Here is a 22,080-nt window from a genome sequence, read left to right on the forward strand (position 1 = left end):
GCTGCGTCTTGTTTCTTTGTCCGCTTCTGTTGTCGCACTTCTAGACTTTTGCTCCGATGCCTCCCTGAGCTTCTGCTTTGGTTCTTAAAACTTGGTACAGGGAAGCAGACTTGGCCCAGTGGATAGGGCGTCTGTCTACCACATGGGAGGTCCACGGTTCAACCCCGGGCCTCCTTGACCTGTGTGGAGCTGGTCCATGCGCAGTGCTGATGCACGCAAGGAGTGCCGTGCCACACAAGGGTGTCCCCCGCATAGGGGAGCCCCATGCGCAAGGACTGTGCCCCATAAAGAGAGCTGCCCAGCACGAAAGAAAGTACAGCCTGCCCATTAATGGTGCTGCACACACGGAGAGCTGATGCAGCAATATGATGCAACATAAAGAAACACAGATTCCCGTGTCACTGACTACAACAGAAGCAGACAAAGAAGACGACGCAGCAAATAGACACAGAGAACAGACAACTGGGGCAGAGGTTGGGGGGAAGGGGAGATAAATAAATAAATAAATAAATCTTAAAAAAAAAACTTGGTAACTTGGTACATTCCTCATGGGACTCTTGTGAGATGGCTAACTGGGCCTGGTTCTGGACAATTAATCTCTCATATTTTCTTTTTTTTGAAGATTTATGTATTTATTTATTATTTTTATTTATTCACCCCTCCCCCCACCAGGGCTCTCTGTCTGCTCTCTGTGTCCATTCTCTACATGTTCTTTTGTGTCTGCTTGTCTTCTTTTTTCATCTTCTCTTTAGGAGGCACCAGACACCAATCCTGGGACCTAGACATGGGAGAGAGGCACCCAATTGCTTGAGCCACCTCAGTTCCTTGGTTTGTTGTGTTTCTCATTGTCTTTCCTCTGTGTCTCTTTTTTGTTTTGTCATCTTGTTGCATCAGATCGTGGCACGGGCCAGCTTCACCTTCACAAGCAGGCCCTGGGAAATGAACCCCAGATCCCCGTATGGTAGACGGGAGTCCAATTCCTTGAGCCACATCCGCTTCCCCTTGTATTTCCTTTTGTTGTTGGGATTGAATCATGCACCCCACAAAAGACATGTTCTTAATCTTAATCTGCATTCCTGTGTACATGAACCCATGTGTAAATAGGACCTTTTGAAGATGTTATTATTAGTCAAGGTGTGGCCAATTGTATCAGGGTGGGTCTTAATCTGTAATACTGGAGGCCTTATAAAGGAGGAAATGCAGGTGCAGTCAAGAAAGCCAGAAGTCAGAGAAAGCCACAGTAGGAGACCAAGGATGTCACCATGTGACGAGGCAGATCTGTAAGTCAAGGAACCCCAAGGATTGCGGCAGCCATCGCCGGAGTGCTACAGAATTCAAGAGAAAGCATCATCTTGCTGATACCTTGATTTGGGACTTATGGCCTCTAAAACTGTAAGCCAATAAATTCTTGTTGCTTAAAGCCAACCCACTGTGTGGTATTTGTCATAGCAGCCCTGGCAAGCTAAGACAAGCATCAGAGGAAAACACTGAAAGCATGTAATGCTTACGTTCAGAATTTTAGTGGTAGGTACAACTGGCTTATACCAGATTCTGTCCTAAAAATTAAGAAAAGGATTTGAACCAGTTCACTAAAATGCACATACACATTGTTTGAAAGGTTCTATAATGTAGACGTAATGAGCCACCTTTAAGTGGTGGGCACTTTGAATTATTTAGGGGGATGGCATGGAGCCATTCACACTCCCACACTTGTAGGCCCAGCACGCAGCTAAAGTGTGCCATTTAGGAAGTGGGTTTTTGTGTTTCTGGATCCTCATCAATTCTCCCCTTTCTGGAATGCCATCATTATTCACTCTTTGTATCTTACAGCATAGAATAATGCAAACAATAACAGTTAACTGTATTATATACTTAGTACATAATGCCCACTGTCCCGAACATTTCACATGAATTATTCATTCAATAAACATTTAATGAGCACCTACTATATGTCAGGACATATTCTGATTCTTTTGTTTTTCCTCATATAATAAATTTTACTTATGGAGACATTTTAGATTACATGAAAGTTACTTCAAAAATATAGGGGAAAGGGAAGTGGATTTGGCTGCCCTGATAGAGTGTCTGCCTACCACATGGGAGGTCCAGGGTTCAAACCCAGGGCCTCCTGACCCATGTGGAGCTGGCCCATGTGCAGTGTTGATGCATGCAAGGAGTGCCATGCCACGCAGGGGTGTCCCCCACTAGGGGAGCCCTGCCTGCAAAGAGTGCACCCCGTAAGGAGAGTTGCCCCACGTGAAAAAAAGCACAGCCTACCCAAGAGTGGCGCTGCACAAATAGAGAGCTGACACAGCAAGAAGATGCAACAAAAAAGAGACAGTTTCCCAGTGCCACTCACAAGAACACAAGTAGACACAGAAGAACACACAAAAAATGGACACAGAGAGCAGACAACTGGCGGAGGTGGGGGGAAGGGGAGAGAAATAAATAAAAATAATTAAAAAAAATATATATAGGGGAAAAATACGGGGGATTCCCATATACCTCACTCCCTCCCTCTCCCACATTTTCCCCTATTTACAATACCTTATATCATTGTGGTACATTGTTACAATTGATGAACAGATATTGAAGCATTGCTACTAACCAAGGTCTATAGTTTACATTATGGTTTATACTTTTGACTGTATAGTTTTATAGAATTTGACAAAATGTACAATGTCCTGTATCCTTCATTGCAATATCATGCAGAACAATCCAGTGCCCTAAAAATGCCTATATTACACCTATTCTTTCCTCTCCATCCCCACAGAACCTCTGGTAACCACAAGCTTTTTATCAATGATACAAGTTCTTTTGTTATAACAACAATAAGTCTGCTTTGGTCCCTTGTTATATTCCCCCCTTGTGTTTGTTCATTCCTCAATCTTGAGGATTTTGGGATGGTGATGCCCTTCCTGCATCAGATTGAGAATGGGATTAACATTCTGATCCCGAATGCTGGAGATACAGAGTAGACAAAAATAGACTAAAATCCCAGCTCTCATTGGAATTTACATTCTAATGAGAGATAGACACAATTAAAAAAGTAAAACACATGATAGGGAGATAATGATAAATGCTAAGTAGAAAAATAAAATGAGGGAGGTGCTAGATAGTGAGGGTTGAGGAGGAGAAGGTGGCCATTTTAAATAGCGTGATCAAGGAAGGATATGCAGAAGGTCTAAGGGAAGGGGTCAGGTTTCTTTCCTGGGGCTCCTACAACCCCAGTTCCTTCATTGGCTGAGCCTCCTTACCTGATCTACCTCTTGATAGAACAATCTCCTGCATGATGTCAGGCAGAGTCTGTGGTCATGGTATAGACTTTTTATTTAGAAGGTTAACTTCTCTCCTGTCCTGTTTGTTCATCCTTGAATCGAATCTGACTGCATGCTCAAATAATGTTGCTCACAGAATCTTGAGTGCCTATTATGGTTAAGTCATGTGTCACTCTGGCTAGGTGATGGTGCCCAGTGGTTTGGTCATGCAAACACTTGCCTCATTGGCATTGTGAAAGTATTTCATAGATGGATTTGCATCTACAGTTAGCTGATTGAATCTATAGCCTATTGCATCTATAATCAACAAAGGAGATTGCCCTCAGTAGTGAGGATCTTCTCATCCAATCAATTGGAGGTGCTAAAGTGGGAGGTGAAGATTACAGAAGTCATAAAGAATTTCTATCTCTACTTCTGTCAGGCAGTTTCTCCTGAAGAATTCAACTATACCTTCACTGGAGTTTCCAACTTGCAGCCTGCCCTACGAAATTTGGATTTGCTAATCCCTACGGTTCTGTGAGCCAATTCACATCATAAGTCTCTTATTTACATACACACACACACACACACACACACACACACACCCTATCAGTTCTGTTTCTCTGGAGAACCCTGATTAATACACTGCCCAGTGCACACTCACGTTGTCTGGTCTACTAGGGACCTACCATTTTCACTCTTAGAGATGGAGGGTCCAGTGCACCCAAAGGTCAGGTGGATAAGTAGGAATCATGGACAGACAGATACTCTGGTCTTGGAGTGCTTTCTGTACTGACAGCTCCTGGTCTGATAGCATGTCTGCTTAGCTCTGTCAGCTCGGGCAACCTTCTTTGTGGGCTAAGGTTATGAATTCTTTTCTAGGAATTTCTCAGTCCAGGATTTCCCCTTCTGCTTTTCAGTTTCTCCTCCTGAATTGGCTCAGCTTGCCCTCCAGACTTGCCTGAAAACTCCCTATTTAGTGTTGAGCCTTGAATAAATTCTCATCTGCCAGCATGAGCTGAGTCACAGTTGAGGTCCTCTAAGCTGCCTCACAGACACACTGGCTGGCCTTGTGACTAAGAGGAAGCGCCCACACCTTCAGGCGGAGCCACTTCTGAGAAGTTGGGTGGAAATGTGTCATTTGCCAGGTGGCTAGGAGAGGCGAATGGTGGGGGTGGGGTAAGGGGGAGGGGCGGAGTAACGTCATGCCTGATCTTGCCTTACTTGAGGGGATGTCATGCTTGGGTTTGCCTTTTGAGGGAAAAGGAGGTGAGGTCACTGATGAGCATTCCTCACTTGAGAATGGGGGGTGAGGGCACGCCTGGGTTTGCCTTTGGGAGAGGAACCAGTGAGCTCATGCTGAATGTCCCTTATTTTTGATCCACAGTGAGGGGAGAGGGTATACTGTGCCTGTTTGCCTTCTTAGAGAGGCTAAGGGAGGTTTTGGAAACCTGTCTGCCTCTAAACAGATTTGCTCTCGTTGCTGTTGAGAGTTGCTTTTCTCTGTAAAGTTGCTTTGCAGGAGCAGCCCCTCCTCTGGTAGTGCAATGCTTGGCTAGTTCTATTGCCTTCTTAGGTCACCCAGGGCCACAGTATGACTTTCATGGGTCCCCTGGCACTTTTGCCTTCATGGCCCCCTCCCTCCATAAAAAAGTATTAAAAATGCATTTATACTAAATGTATTAGTATAAAGATGAGTGTAATCAAGGCTGGATTCATTATTAGATATGCAATATTATTATAGTACATCATTTTTCTTCTGATATTAACATAAATTTAAATGGAAACATTTTTGTCAGCCTCTGGAAGAATGGGGGATCTTAGGCCCAATGTCCTTATTTGCCTACCGGGTAAATTGGCCCTGAGGTCACTAGGACAGTCAGGGCTCTCTTTGCCTTCAAAAGGAATCTGGGCTGCAGCACTGGGCTAGAGAGAGAGCACAGAGGCCTGTCTCCAACAGCCTACCTGCCCTCACATGCCCTCACCTGAGACAGATCAGGCTACATCCCCATTTATTAACTAGTTGTTACTATGTGTTACCATCCACTCTATACATTTCCACACTTTTACAGTAAAGCTAATTAAAACTGCTACATACATTAAACATCAGTAGTCCACTCAGTCCTCCTGTTATCTCCTTTAAGAATCCACCCCTACCACCAGGGCTTAAAGATACTTTCCTATAATTTCTTCTAGAAGCTTTATGGTGCTTGCTTTTATTTTTAGGTTTTTGATCCATTTTGAGTTAATTTTTGGATAAGGCATGAGATAGAGGTCCTCTTTCCTTCTTTTGGCTATGGGTATCTAGTTCTTTGAGCACCATTTTGTTGAATGGACTGTTCTGCCCAAGCTGTGTGGGTTTGACAGGCTAGTCAAAAATCACTTGACCACACATGTGTGGGTCTGTTTCTGAACCATCAGTTTGGTTCCATTGGTCTATGTGTCTGTCTTTATGCCAGTACCATGCTGTTTTTACCACTATAGCTAGGTAATATGATTTAAAGTCTAGAGAGGAGAGTTCATTTTTCCCTTTTAAGATGTTTCTGGCTTTTCAGGACCACTTACCCTTCCAAATGAATCGTGTTTTCAATTTTTAAAAAAATGCTGGTGGACTTTTTATTGGGATTGCTTTGAATTTGTGTATCAGTTTGAGTAGAACTGACATCTTAATGATAATTTAGTCTTCCAATCCTTGAGCACGGAATGTTCTTCCAGCTATTTAGGGCTTTTTAAAATTTCTTTTAACATTGAGTTGCAGTTTTCTGAATACAAGTGCTTTACATCATTGGTTAAGTTTATTCCTGGCTATTTGAGCTTTATCTGTCATATTTTATTTTCACCACTCTTTTTTCCTTTTAGAGATTTATTTTTTATTTATTTCTCTCCCCACCCTGTCACTCCCATTGTTTGCTCTCTGTCTCCATTTGCTGTGTGTTCTTCAGTGTCTGATTGCATTCTTGTCAGGTGGCACCAGGAATCTGTGACTCTCTTTGTTGCATCATCTTGCCATGTCAGCTCTCAGTGTGTGTGGCACCACTCCTGGGTGGGCTGTGCTTTTCTCACATGGGGCAGCTCTCCTTGCGGGGCACACTCCCTGTGTGTGGGGCTCCCCTACTCTGAGGACACCTCTGCGTGGCACGGCACTCCTTGCATGTGTCAGCACTGTGCGTAGGCCAGCTCACCACATGGGCCAGGAGGCCCTGGGTCTGAATCCTGGACCTCCTGTATGGTAGGCAGATGCTCGATCAGTTGAGCCAAATCCGCTTCCCTCTTTTGATACTTTTAGTTACTTTTATTGATATAATCTTCATTTCTAGACTCTCTTCTAGTCCACTCTCTCCTTTCTTTTCTTTTCAGGCTCTAGCACACCTTTTAGAATTTCCTGAAAATCTGGTCTCTTGGTTAGAAGTTTTCTCAGTTTCTGTTTATCTGTGAATATTATAAACTTACCCTCATTTTTGAAAGACAATCTTGCCAGATATAAGATTCTTGGCTGGAAGTTTTTCCCTTGTAGTAACTTAAATATATCACACCACTGTCTTCTTGCCTCCATGGTCTCTGGTGAGAAATCAGCACTTAACTTATTGGGTAACCCTTATATGTTATGCATTGTTTTTCTCTCACTGCTCTCAGAATTCTCTCTTTGTCTTTGGCATTTGACATTCTGATTAGTATGTGTCTCAAGTTGGTCTATTCAGATTTATTAGGATGGGAGTATGTTGTGCTTCTTGGACATGGATGTCTATGTCCTTCAATAGGGTTGGGAAATTTTCTATCATTATTTCTTTAAATATTCCTTCTGCCCCTTTTCCCTTCTCTTCTCCTTCTGAGACATGCATGACACATATGTTTGTACATCTTTTGCTGTCATTTAGTTCCCTGAAACCTTTCTTTTCTTCATCTGTTCTTTTGTATATTCACTTTCAGAGGCCATTTCTTCAAGCTCACCAATCCTTTCTTCTGCCTCTTCAAATCTGCTATTATATGATTCCAATGTTTTTTAAATTTCATTTATTGTGCCTTTCATTCCCATACAATCTGCTATTTTTCTGTGTATGCTTTCAAATTCTTCTTTGTGCTCATCCAATGTCTTCTAAATATCCTTAATCTCTTTAGCCATCTCATTGAATTTATTAAGGAGATTTGTTTGAACATCTATGATTAGTTGTCTCAACTCTTTTATGTCATCTGGAGGCTTATCTTGTTCCTTTAACTGGGTCATAGCTTCCTGTTTCTTGGCGTGGATTGTAATTTTTTGTTGGCTTCTTGGCACCTGGCTTACTAGAGTATTTATTCTGGGTGCAGTTTTTCTCTTTGTTTAGTGCTTCCTGCCCTTTCTCCCTTGCTGGTTGTGCAGTAGGAGCCAAGGATATAGTTGGCGCTATAAGCTGTGGAGGCTCAAACTTCCCTCATTGCCCCAGGGACTGATGAAACTTCTCCCAACTTTCTCATTTGCCAGAGGTAGGGACAGAGTCACAGCTGTGTGAAATAATCCAAGTTGTGCAGGCCTAGACTCTAGTTGCCCAGAGAGACTGATGAGGCCTCATGTCCCTTTCTCCCCTGCCTGGGGTGGAGATGGAGCTGCAGTTTTGAGCAGCAATCTATGCAGTGCAGGTCCAAGATGACCATGGTTACACCAATAGACTTCTGATTTTCAGTCTGTGCCAGCCAAATGTACCTGCAGTTACCTGGATAGGCTCATGCAGGACCTGCCAGCCTCCTCTCTGCCAGTAGTGGGGCTAACAACTAGGCTGGGGCTGCAGGCCAATCTGGGTGAAAGAAACTGGTTCCTACTGTCATTATGATTTTTGGTCAGCCCGGCTTCCCCTCATGCTGGGGGCAGAGTCAAAATGGCAGCTATGAACCTCTTCCCCACCTGACTAAGTTCAAACTTTAGTTGTTCTTAGGGTTCTACTCTAGTCAGCTGTAAGAAATGGAGATTAGTTTTCACATAAAGGAAGAAAATATTAATTAATGTAATCTGGCAGCCCACTGCCTCAGTCTCCCACTCCCGGGTTAAGCAGGAAAAAAGGAAACCAGCTTAAGCCAGTCCTATTGCCAGTAAAAAGGATGCACTAGAAAGAGCTAAGTCAATACCAATTCAGCACTAAATTCCATTCCTTATTTGGCAAAAGGAGCAGGTAAAAGCTAAAATGGTTGGAATGTGATGGGGGAAGCAGTTAATAAAAAAACTGGGAAATTTGCATGGGAAAGTTAGATTTCTCAGATAGGCTGTAACCTCTGAAGTATCCAATCTATGGAGAAACAGAGGAAGGGCTTGTGTGCTAGGCTTAGGGGTATATATTTTGTCATTTTTCTTTGTTCAGGGCATAGCCAAGTTTTCTGGTTGTGCACCTCTTCTTGCAAGATTGAGAATAAATTCTTTTCTTCTCCAGGTGATCCTTGTTATCTTCCAGAAGGCGATTTCTTTCTTACAGCTTTGGGGGCTTGTCTGGGATACTGAAGCTTCAGAGAGCAGACTCCCAAGTGGATGATGGGGAGGCACGCCCCACAGTTTAAGTGGTCTTGGACTTCACCGGTGGGGACCTTGCCTCTGGCAGTCAAGAGACGTGAGAACAGATGCTTAGATCTGCTGACTGTGGATGAGAAAAAGGGAAGGGAAAATCTGCCTCACGTTGACCAGGTGATTCCATGCATGGACCAAGGTATGAACAAAGGCTATTAAGTATTACCTTGGTGGTTGGAAATTCTGATGAGTCTGAGGTTGATTGTGCATGCATGAGATGTGTGACATACTGCACAAAGTGGGTGCAGAGTCCCAATTTGCATTTCCCTTCTCTCACAAGGAAAGGGCTGGAGATGGACAAAGCAAAAGATTCAAGAGAAAGAGACCCAGTCAGGATTCAGCATGGGAAATAGAGGCAGTCAGTCGACTGGGAAAAAGGGGAAGGGAGAATCTGTAGGATCCCCTGGATGTATTCCTCCAGATGTCCATTAGGGAGGATGTTAAGGCATTGGACTGATAAGTGATCGGACCAGGGGAAAAGACAAGAAGAAAATGATTAAATACTGCTGTTGTATCTGGACCAAGGAAAGTATTTTACCACGTGATGTATTCTGGCCAAAATACAGGGCAGATGAGGATTGGCTTTGTGCCGATGTTGTACTGTATGTTAATGGGAAAACACCCTTCTCCAAAGAAGAGTGTGACTATGCCATGTGCTGGTTAAAGGGAAAGGGGGCCATTCTCTATCCTATGAAAGTTGAAAATCTAGACCCAGAAACCAAGCTTGCAGAAACTAAGGCTGCAGATACCAGGGCTGCAAAAACTAAAGCCTGGGACCTCCTGTTGAATTTCCTTCCTCCTTCTGTTCCCCTTCCCCTCCTGGGAGAAGGGCCATTATACTTGGAGGCCCAATAGAACCTATTCTAAATCCTGGGAAACTGGAGAATTAAGCAGGGCCAACAGCCCCACTCGTTAAAACCCACCAACAGCAGAAGAAAGAACTGGAACAGTGTAAGAAAGATAGACAAAATTTTCCATTCCCCAGAGCACCTCAGGAGAAGAGAGTGAAAGAGCAAAACTCCACTGAACCTTTTTATCCACTGAGAGAAGTACAAGTGGGGCCAGGGGAGATTGGCTATGTAAATGCCCCACTGATGAGTACTGAATTAAAGAACTTCAAAACGGAGATGAAATCACTAACGAAAGATCCAGTGGGGTTGGCTGAGCAAGTAGATCAATTCCTAAGTCCTAGTTTATATACCTGGCCCGAACTTATGTCCATACTGAATATTCTCTTTATGGGAGAAGAATGAGGAATGGTGTGGAAGGAGTGGGAAAGGCAGCATCTGCCTGGACAGGGGGTAATGGCAGCAGAACAGAAGTTCCCAAACACAGACCCTTATTGGGATAATAATGACCTGGGAGACTGAGCACAGATGAAAGATCTTAGAGACCTCATTATACAGAGGATCGAATTGGCCGTACACAAATTTCAAAACTTGAATAAGCCCTTTGAAGTAGCCCAGGAGAAGGATGAGACTCCCTCTGCTTACCTGCAACGATTGAGGGACCAAGTGAGGAAATGTTCAGGGATGGGCCCTGATGATCCTGTGGCTCAGGGAATGTTAAAAGTCAGCTATGTGAAGGGATCTTGGCCTGACATTCAGAAGAAGGTTCAGAAAACAGAAGGACGGATGGATAAGTCATTGGAAGAGTCCTTGAGTCCCAGAAAGTGTTTGTAAAGAGAGAGGAGGAAAAGCAGAAACAGAAAGCAAAGGTTATGATAAGCACAGTTAACCAATTGGTTAAGAAAAGATTGGAGATGAGTCAGTGACAGAACTGGCAGAGGCGAGATAAATTTGCAAAATGGCCTTATTTAGATAAGGGGGCAAGGAGAATGCAAGACTCTGCAGGGTGCTATCACTGTGGGAGGCCTGGCCATTTAGAAAGGGAATGCCCAAGTTTAAAGAAAGAGAGTAGGGTAATCCCCCTCATAAATTTTGAGGATTAGGGGGGTCTGAGGCTCCTCACTTCTAAAGCCCACTGGAAGCATTTAATAAATCTAAGGGTGGGCCCATATCTGCAAGAAATTACACTTTTAGTGGACACAGAGGCAGCCTGATCCTCTGTTTCTTCTCTCCAAAGGGCCCAAACTCTCTGGCAGTTCCCTTACACTCTCAGGGGTAAAAGGAGAAGGATTTGAGGTCCCCATTATTTCTCCCACTAATGTTTGTTGGGAGAACAATCAAATTGTAGGCCCTTTTTTGTACATCCCAGAAGCCAGTAGTAATTTGTTAGGAAGGGACTTAATAGTATTCATGGGTCTGAATTTGGAAGTAAGGGATGGGCAGATAGAAGTAGTCTTAGCCATGCTCACTGAAGAAGATGTAAAAGATATCAGAGAAGAAGTGTGGGTGAGAGAAGGGAATGGGGGGGGGGTTTGACGGTATCCCCTTTTAAGATCAAATTGAAAAAGAAAGGGGAGGTTACTTGTTGAAGACAATATCCCATTCCCCTTAAGAGGAAGCAAGGACTTTAACCCATCATTGAAGGCCTCCTTTGGGATGGGCTCTCGGAGCCCTGTCCATCCCCCTTCAATTCTCCTATCTTGCCCATTCAGAAATCGGATGGTAGTTGGAGAATGGTAGAGGACCTAAGGGCCATTAATCAAATTGTCTAGTTCAACACCTAGTAATCCCAAATCCATACACTCTCCTTAGAACGATCCCCTACCATCATAAATGGTTCAGTGTAATAGATCTAAAGGATGCCTTTTGGGCTTGTCCCTTTGCTCCAGAGAGTAGAGACTTGTTTGCCTTTAAATGGGAGAATCCCTCTACCAATATAGGTGGACAGTTCTACCCCAAGGCTTCAAAGAATCCCCCAACCTCTTTCGGCAGGAACTGGAAAAAGTATTGGAGAAATTTGCAGTCCCATCTTAAATTTCCCTTTTACAATAGATCTGCTAATATCAGGTGAAGAAAGGCAGATGATGGCCTGAACTACAACAAGCTTATTGAATTTCCTGGGAGATCAAGGGCTAAGAATGTCAAAAAAGTAAGCTATAATTTGTAGAAAAGGAAGTCAAATACCTGGGTCATCTCATTAGTGAGGGAAGGAGGAAGAAATCCAGAAAGAATTCAGCCCTATTACTGAATTACCTCTTTCCTGGACAAAAAGAGAACTAAAAATATTTTTTGGGATTGGTGGGATATTGTAGATTACAGACAGATTCTTATGCATCCCAAACCAAGAGGTTATACCAAAAACTGTTGGAGGAGGAGCCTCACAAATTAGAGTGGAAGGAGGGGGAAGTAAAGGACTTAGAGGGGCTCAAACCGGCATTGGTGTAAGCCCCTGTTCTAGCCCTCCCCTCCCTCAAAAAACCTCTCCATCCATTTGTTACAGTAGATAAGGGGACAGACTTAGGAGTCCTGACCCAGATCTGGGGTGGCCAAAGGAAGTGCATGACCTTCCTTTTCAGAATCCTGGACTCCAGGGTGTGTTAAGGCCATGGCAGCAACTGCTCTCTTAGTAGAAGAAAGCAGGAAACTAACCTTTGGAGGGGCCTTAGTTGTAGTACCCCTCATCAGGTCAGGACTATTTTGTCTCAAAAAGCAGGAAGGTGATTAATGGATTCCCGAAATATGAGGTGGTTATAATGGAAAAAGATGACTTTATACTGACAATTGGTCATAGTCTGAACCCAGCTTCTTTCCTCTGGAAAGGGTCCTAACAGGTAGAAACTCCTGAACATGATTGTTTAGACTTAATTGAATACCAAACCCAAATCTGGCCCCACCTAAGGGACCTTCCCTTACATTCTGGGAGAAAATTGTTCAAAGATGGGTCTTCTAGGGTCCTGCGAGGAAAAATACACAATGGCTAAGCTATTGTTGATGGGCTAACTTGTGAGGTGAAAGAAGCTGGCTGACTGCCCACTGATTGATCAGCTCAAACTTGTGAGCTGTATGCATTAAATCAAGTCCTTAAATTGTCAGAGGAAAAAGATGGTACAGTCTACACAGATTCTAAATATGCCTTTGGTGTGGTCCACATCTTTGGAAAATTTTGGGAAGAATGGGGATTGATCAATAGCAGAAGGAAGGAATTAGTCCATGTGAAACTGGTAAAACAAGTGTTAGCCAGTCTGCCCTTACCAAGAGGAATACCAATGGTACATATAAATGGGCATCAGAAATGTCATACTTTTGAAGCAAAAGGCAACAGATTGGCTGATGAAAAGGCCAAAGAGGCTTCCCTCTCTTCCCCTCTGGAACTAATGGTTCTGAAACCCTCCATCCCCAAAGAAATTGGAATCCCTGTATTCTCTGAAAAGGAAGTAAAAGAACTAGAACAATTAGGGGCGACCTTAGATAGCCAAGGGATGTGGCTCCTCCCAGACGGCCGCAGATTGTTGAATAAATAAATAATGAGGGAAGTACTAGCAGTTTTGCACCAAGGGAGTCACTGGGGAGTACAGGCCATGTGTGACCTGGTCCTCAAGCATTTTGGGTGTATGGGCCTTTATACTATAGCCAAACAAATAAGTGAATGGCGCATAATCTGTCAGAGAGTTAATAAAGTTTTAAGAAAGCAAGTGCCAGAGAGGAGGGAGCCCATCCTCAGTCCATTCCAGAGCCTTCAGGTTGATTACACTGAAATGGCCCCTGTAGGTTGACTAAAGTATGTTCTGGTTATTGTGGATCACCCGACAGCATGTGTAGAAGCTTCAGCTACAGCATCAGGGATTTCAAAAATTATCCTTGAACAAATCATTCCCCAATATGGGTTAGTAGAAAATATAAATTCAGACAATGGTAGTCACTTTATATCCAAACTGTTACAAAATATTATGCAGTGTCTAGGTGTCACATGGAACTTCCATACACCCTGGCACCCGCCATCCTCAGGAAAAGTGGAAAGAATGAACTAAACCTTAAAAAAACATCTAAGTTGATCTTAGGAACCAAATTACCATGGTTAAATGTTTACCTATAACTCTGTTAAGAATCCCCACTGCCCCTAGGAGGGAACTGGGAATTTCTCCTTGTGAAATGCTTTTCAGTCTGCCCTTCCCTGGGAAGCCTGGAGAACTCTGCTTCTTCGAGTCAAAGGATCTCTTTCTTCAAAATTATATACTGGCCTTGTCTTCTACTTTGTTATCCCCAGACATCGGGGTTTGCTGGCTCAGACTCCACCTCTTGAATTTGCAGTCCACCAACATGGACCTGGCAGCTAGGTCCTAAGCAAGTCTTGGAAAGAGTCCAAACTCCAACAGACCTGGGAAGGACATTTTCAAGTCTTGCTGACAACTGAAACAGCAGTCCAAATGGCAGAAAAAGGCTGGACTCACTACACTCGAGTATAAGGACCAGTACCTGAACTGTACGATAACTACCCAACAACTTCATCTGAGTCTTGGGAAATAATTTCAGCCCCAGATCCCTTAAAGATCACACTGAAAAGACAATAATTAGGGGGGGGGGGGCTGGGGGAGGGGTTGAGCTGTGTATTGTCCAAGTCAACAATGGCCCTAGTCCTATTGGAATACCAAAGGAGGAATTCAGACCTTAAGTTACAGGTGGAAATAATCTTATTAGCCATGATGTTCCAAACCTGAGAAGCAGCTAGCCCCATCAAATTAGTCATAAACGTGACTGAAGGTCTGGAGTCCCAGACCGTGCAGTTTGACACCTGCTATGTAATAGACAGTGGGAATTTAGAGCACCAGCGATGGCTTAGTGGGGAAAATAAATGCCTACGCCCAGAGCCAGTGGGGAATGGTTATAGTCAAGCCCCTCCTTGCCCCTCCTGGGATATTATATGGTGGACTATCCAGTAGAAGGGATAGATCATGAATATGGGATGGGTCTCACCAGGTTCGAGGTCATTAAAGTATAAGATAACCTTTTATAAAGGTAATACCCCACCAGACTGCAAAAGTTTTCAGTGCAATCTAGTAGTAAAAACTATTAAAAAGGCAGACAAATTAGAAACTGGGAGCAGCACCAGGGACCAAGTGGTCGATAGAGTCTATGGAATGGGAGCAGATGTTACAGGAAAAGATCCTCTGGGGAGGTTCCGAATCCGAGTCCTTCCTCCCCCTGTAGGCATGACATCGACAACGCCCTGTCCAGCTAACCCTTCAGAAATACCACAGGAAAACCCACCAAAGGCCAATTCCCCAATTCAAAATTATCCCAAAGCAGTTTGGATACTTAAGGCAGAAGATTTAAAGCAAATCATAGAAATAGAGAGAGGATATGGGGACACAAATGCCTGGGTAGAATGCATCAAATAGACAGTCCAGAGTCTAAACCAAAGCAACTGTTACGCTTGTACAACAGGCCGGCCTACAGCTCGTATTGTACCCTTTCTACTAGGTATGAAAAAGCATGAAAGGGAGTTTAAGTCGTTGATACTCCTCTTTCAAAATGCTACTCCTAGTGAAAATTGTAGTATGTTGTCCTCTCTCTTTCCACCGGTCAAAAATGGAAACCTCAAGGCCATACCTGCCTCCCGTTCTAGGCTCAGGGAATCGTTCTGCTTGTCTCTCTAAACAGGGGAAAGGATTCCGGGACCTTGGGACCATGGCCTAATGTACACAAGTGTGGAATGTGAGCAGTGATCCTACTGAAAATGTCTCCAGTTTGGTCAGACCTCGAGCAGACCTGGGTGGTACTGTGGAAAGGGTGTTCTCTGACCAACACAGCCTGAGAGGTGGGGCAGAACCTGTGCTCTGGTCCAATTGACTGTCCCATTCGCCTTGGCATTTGAAAAAGAAGTGAAAATGACATCCCAGGGAGGGAGAGAGAAGAGAAGTCTACTTGGTTCTTTTCACAAGTGGATCTATCCAGATAATATAGGAGTTCCCTGAGGAATCCCAGATGAATTTAAGGCTAGAAATCAGGTAGCAACTGGGTTTGAGTCATTCTTGTTCTGGTGGGTCACCATTAATAAAAATGTAGACTGGATTAATTGTACTTATTATAATCAACAGAGATTTATTAATTACACCAGGGATGCAGTTAAGGGAATTGCAGGACAACTAAATGCTACTAGCAGAATGGCATGGGAAAATAGATTAGCCTTAGATATGATGCCTGCTGAGAAAGGGAGAGTCTGTGTTATGACTGGAGATAGTTGCTGTATATTCATCCCCAATAACACTGCCCCTGACAGAACTAGCACTAAAGCTTTACAAGGCCTAACAGCCCTATCTGAAGAATTAGCAGAGAATTTTGGCATTAGCAGTTCACTCATAGGATGGCTTGAAAATTGGTTTGGAAAATGGAAAGGGGTTGCACTGTCCATCTTAACTTCCCTCATTATCTCAGCTGCAGTGCTTACCACAGTCAGACGTTGTGTCATTCCATGTGCCCGAGGGCTAGTTCAAAGACTCATTAAAACCACCCTAACCAAACAAATGTCCATATAGTATAGACAAAATAATCTGCACCCCTTAAAGAAGGAGATCCCTGTGACGAAGAGTGTGAGATAGATCATGGAAAATTTGAAGAATGGAAATGTGAAAACTAAAAAGAATTTAAAAGAAGGAGGGGCGATTATAAGAAATGGAGATTTGTTTAGTTTTCACATAAAGGAAGAAAATATTAATTAATGTAACCTGGCAGCCTACTGCCTTAGTCTCCCACTCCTGGATTAAGCAGGAACAAAGGAAACCAGCTTAAGCCAGTCCTATAGCCAGTAAAAAGGATGCACAAGAAAGAGCTAAGTCAATACCAATTCAGCACTAAATTCCATTCCTTACTTGGCAAAAGGAGCAGGTAAAAGCTAAAATGGTTAGAATGTGATGGGGAAAGTGGTTAATAAAAAACTGGGAAACTTGAATGGGAAAGTTAGATTTCTCAGATAGGCTGTAACCTCTGAAGTATCCAATCTATGGAGAAACAGAGGAAGGTCTTGCATGCTAGGCTTAGGGGTATAAATTGTGTCATTTTTCTTTGTTAGGGGCACCAGCCATGTTTTCTGGTTGTGCACCCCTTCATGCAAGACTGAGAATAAATTCTTTTCTTCTCCACAATTGGGTGAGCCTTATTTTCTTCCAGAAGGAGATTTCTTTCTTAGACTAGCTGAATCCACCAATCAGTAGGTGAAATCAGCAGCTAACCATCTCCTCCTCTCCTGTTTTTAGGAAATGGTGCTTCCAATTCCAGCCACAGAATAGCTCCTGGGGTGGCTCGTGCTGCCAAAGTAGAATGATCACCAGCCTCTGCGACTTGGCTGGTACTTTTCTGGAGAGGCTGGCGCAGGTCCCCCAGCTTCCTCCCTGCCGGAGGTGGGGTTGGTGCTTAGGCCTAGAGCTGCAATCTGACCTGAATGGAAAGAAGCTGGTCCCCACCAGCACTGGGATTTTCAGTCCACACCACTTCCCCTCGTGCCAGGTGCAGAGTTAAGATGGTGGCTCCCAGCCTCTTTCTGGCTTGGACAGGCCCTAACTTTAGCTGTTCTCAGGATTATACTGTAGCCCGCTGAATTTACTCATCAGTAGCTGAAGCTGGTGCCCAACCATCTCTTCCTCCCCCATTTTTGGAAAGTGGAGCTTTCAGTTCGAGCCGCGGAACAGCTCCCGAGGCGACTTGTGCCTCCAGTGCAGGATGGGCACCCGCCTCCATAGCTTGGAGTGCTCTACCTACGCGTCCTCTCTGCAGATGGGCAGCCTCCTCCTTCCATTCCTTCACGGATGTTGCAGGATGCTCTTCTGGCCTCCTGAAGCTCCCAAACAGATACTTCAGCAAGCTCCAGAGAGGGCTGGGTGTTTGCTAACTACCCTATAGCAGGAGCTGACTTTAGGAGCTCCTTACACTGCTGCCATCTTGCTGGTTGTCCCACATTTGTTATTCTTTTTAAAAAATGTTTACTGTGGTAACATAGATACAAAATAAAATATTCCATTTTAACCATTTTCAAGTATAGAATTAAGTGGTATTATTTACATTCATAATGTTGTGCCACCATCACCACCATCCATAGCAAAACCTTATCATTACCCCCAAAGAAAGCCTACATCCTCTAAGTATTAACCCCCAGTCCCACCGACCTAGAATGTATTTTCTTTTTTTTAATAGCTAAATCAATATATATATATATATGTAGTAATTACAAAAGTTTTATAGTAGAATATCAGTAAGTCCACTCTAATCCATATTTTATTCCTCCATTCTGTGGGCCCTGGGATGGTGATGTCCACTCCATCTCTAGACTGAGAGGGGGCTTAGATTCCACATGGATGATGGATGCAATTCTCCTGCTTGCAGTTGTAGCCACTCTCAGTTCCCTGGTCTGGTGATTGACGATCTTCACCTCCCTGGTATATTCCAGATATTTCATATAAAATGAAGTCATACAATATTTGTCCTATTGTGTTTGGCTTATTTTACTCAACATAATGTCTTCAAGGCTTATCCATGTTGTCACATGTATCTGAGCTTCATTCTCTATTATGGCTGAATAATATTACATTGTATGTATATACCACATTTTTTCTGTCTGTCTATCTATCTATCTATCTATCTATCTATCTATCTATCTATATTTAGTATACACCACATTTGATTTATCCACTCATCTTTTGACATACACTTGGGTTGTTTCCAAATTTAGGCTATTGTGAGTAAGACTTCTATGAATATCATAAATGTCTGTGCCAATCCTTGCTTTTAATTCTTTTGGATACATCACTAAAGTGGAATTGCCAGGTCATACAGTAATTCTATATTTAACTTTTTGAGGAACCATCAAAATTTCCCACAGCAGCTGCACCTCACATTGATTATTCTTTAAACAAATATTTATTGATCATCATCTGTGTGCTAAGCACTAGGCCTTGAGGATACAAAGTCCCAATCTTATACATAAGTATTACATATTGTACAATTGAATTCTCCAAGGTGTTTTTTATATCCACAAAGAAACTAGAAAAGGAGAGTGCAGAAAACAAATAAATTGTTAGAATCCTGTCACCCATTACCTGTCAGTAGCCTGAGAGTTGCTATGCCACTTGATCCTCATAACAACCCTATGAAGCATGTATTGTTATTTTATTTCATAGATGAGGAATTGAGGTTCATCGAGGTCAAGAAACATGTCCCAAGTCAGATAGTAGTGATTTCTAGAGTAGTTCTTGCTCATTCTGATGCGTGTGATGTTTCTACCTGGCTATGTTGCCTCAATAGGATTTATTTTAAACAGAAAGTTGATTGACTAATAACTTTCTCAGAGTATATATGGCCTTGTAAAGTGAAGTATATCTCTGTTTCTGCAAAGGTCAGGGTAGATTGCCCCAGAAAGTACTTAAGTCAAAAAAAGATCAGAAGGGGAAGCAGCTGTGGCTCAATCAGTTGGGCTCCTGTCTACCGTATGGGAGGCCCTGGGTTCCTGTCCTGGGGCCTCCTTGTGAAGGCAGGTTGCCCACATGCTGCAGAGAGCCACCGGCCCACAAGCACCACGGAGTACTGCCCAGCTCGCATGTGCTGCAGAGAGCCAGCTCAGCAAGGTGATGCAACAAAAAGGGAGAAAGTAAAAACACAGAAGAGTGTGCATAGCCAATGGATACAGAGAGCAAAACAACAAGCAAGCTGCAAGGGGGGAGGGGGATAAATAAAAATACAGACAAAAAAATAAATTGTATTTTTTAAAAAAGATCAGAAGAGAGTCTATGTTAGGACTGTAAGGTACATCAGTTTCCTAGGACTACCCTAACAAATGACCACAAACTGGGTGTCTTAAGAAACCAGAAATGTATCCTCTAACAATTCGGGAGGCCAGACATCTGAAACCAAGGTGTCAGCTAGGTCGGTTCCTTCTGGAGGCTCTGAGGAAGATCGGTCCCTGCCTCTTTTCCTAGCTTCTGCTGGTGGCCATTCCTTGGCTTGTAAACACAGAACTCCAGTCTCTTGTCATCTGGTATTCTCTGTATTCCTCTCCCTTCCTGTGTTTCCACGTGGCCTTCCTATAAGGACACCAGTCATTGAATTTAGAGCCCACACTAATCCAGTGTGACCTCATCTTAAAACCAGTTATGGAGAAGCGGACTTGGCCCAGTGCATAGGGCATCTGTCTACCACATGGGAGGTCCGCGGTTCAAACCCCGGGCCTCCTTGACCCGTGTGGAGCTGGCCCATGCCAGTGCTGATGCGCGCAAGGAGTGCCGTGCCTCGCAGGGGTGTCCCCCGCGTAGGGGAGCCCCACGTGCAAGGAGTGCACCCTATAAGGAGAGCCACCCAGCGCAAAAGAAAGTGCAGCCTGACCAGGAATGGTGCACACACAGAGAGCTGACACAACAAGATGATGCAACAAAAAGAAACACAGATTCCCGGTGCCGCTGGCAACAACAGAAGCAGACAAAAACAAGAACATGCAGCAAATGGGCACAGAACTGACAACTGGGGGTGGGGTGGGGGGTTGGGAGGGAGAGAAAGAAATAAAATATATCTTAAAAAAAAACAGTTACATTTGCAAGGACGCCCTTTCCAAATAGGTCGCCTTCTGAGGTTCCTGAGGGCATGCATTTCTGGAGGACATTGATGATCTAGTTCGGAAGGGCAGAAGCCTCTGCACCCCTGGGTTATAATGTGTGCCCTGAAAGTAATAGAGTGGGTGCTCACTTTGGCAGCACAAATACTAAAGTTGGAACAAAACAGAGAAGATTAGCATGGCCCCTGAGCAGGAATGACATGCACATTTGTGAAGCAATCCGTATTTTGTGCGTCTTTGCAGGTTGCCACCGAGAAAACAGTGTCATTTAGAGAGTTCAACCTAGAGTTCCTGGGGATGCTTGCAGACTTCCACCCATTCCTCTAGTCCAAGAGGCATACCCACCTCTACAGCCACCCAAGATATGGCCCTCGTTGATTATTAAGTCACCTGGGTAAATCCTGTTGTCTGTATTTGAATACATGTTTTCATTGATTAAAAAAAAGAAAAAGAAAAAAAGGTGAGTAGAGTGGATCCGATGTCTGGGGAAGGCCTCCAGAGTCAGGGAGAGATGATAGAAGGGTCACCCTAAGTTTGCAGAGACACCCACTTCCATGTCACAGGTGAAGCTACAAAGTAAGATGTTAGTTAAGGTGAGTCAATACTTGCAGGTTAAGATATGCACTGCCATTTCCACGAGTGCTGAATTTAAAGTGTTATAGCCTCACTGAGATACAGGTGGTAACCAGCAGCAGTGCCCAGTCAAGTGTGGAATTAGGAATTCTGCTAGGATGGAAAGGTCTGGAAACAGAAGTCAAGTTTAGGTGGAGCAAACACAACTGGAGTAAAAATCCTGGGGTGTACAGCTCAGACATCTGAGCTGAGCTGACTCTCCATCAGGCAGGTGCCAGGGATCTGGGTTCGGAAGTCAGGAGTTAAACCACTGTACCAGAGACCTGGATGCAGCAAGTCCTAGAGCGAGAGCTGTGTGCTCTTGATTTGTTTTTGCCAGCTCCTAGGAGTGTGTTTGTGTTCGTGTGTGTGCATTGGGGCGGGGACGGGACAGGGAACTAGGTTCCAGGTATTGATAGGAGTGAAAAACCTAGTGGTCTCTGGATGAACCCTGTTGCCCTATGAGGCAGAACCCGACTTGTCCTTTTGACCTCTCAGATATGTGAACTTGCTCCTTAGTTTCACGCTGTTTCTGTCCATGGCAACCACCAATCTCAAGAGTTTAAAATATACTTAAAAAGAATATAAGTAGCTCTTTTCTGAGCTACCCAGAAAGGGGTCCATAAGGGCTCTCCTGGGTTCCTGCTATAATTTTATTCTATTTTTTTGCGGTACTGGGGGTAGGGATTAAACCTGGAGCCTTGAATGTGGGAAGTTGGATCTCAACCACTGAGCCACATCAGCTCCCCTGAGTTGGCTTTTTTCATTTGTTTTGCTTGTTGTTTTTTTTTATTTTTAATTTTTTTATTTTTTAGGAGGCACTGGGAACTGACCTTGCAACCTCTCATATGGGAAGTAGACACTCAACTGCTTGAGCCACATCTGCTCCCCTGTTGTAACTTAAAGGGGACATTTCACACAGTGTCCAGAGCCTCTGATGTTCTGCAGATGGAGGAGGAGGATGTCCCCAAATTCCTGGCAGCAAGAACACACTTGGGTGGCACTGACCTTGACTTCCAAGTGGAACAGCACATCTGCAAAGGAAAAGTGACAGCATCTAATTCATAAATCTCAAGAGGACCTGGGAGAAGCTCCTACTGGCAGCTCATGCTGTTATTGCCATTGAAAACCCAGCTGATGTCAGTGTCATGTCCTTCAGGAACACCAGCCAGTGGGCTGTGCTGAAGTTTGCTGCTGTCACTGGAGGAACAAACTTATTGCTGAGTGCCTCACCCCTGGAACCTT

General features: G+C 43.9%; 1 non-coding gene across 1 annotated transcript; it reads left to right on the plus strand.

Moving 5' to 3' along the window:
* Window positions 1-20,346: 20,346 nt before the first annotated feature.
* LOC111760432 (U6 spliceosomal RNA) lies at window positions 20,347-20,453 on the plus strand. The gene has a single exon (XR_002794120.1). It is a non-coding gene; the product is annotated as a U6 spliceosomal RNA (small nuclear RNA).
* The last annotated feature ends 1,627 nt before the right edge of the window (window positions 20,454-22,080 follow it).

This window comes from Dasypus novemcinctus, chromosome 9 (assembly GCF_030445035.2).
Source record: "Dasypus novemcinctus isolate mDasNov1 chromosome 9, mDasNov1.1.hap2, whole genome shotgun sequence".
In the NCBI taxonomy this organism is placed as follows: domain Eukaryota; kingdom Metazoa; phylum Chordata; class Mammalia; order Cingulata; family Dasypodidae; genus Dasypus; species Dasypus novemcinctus.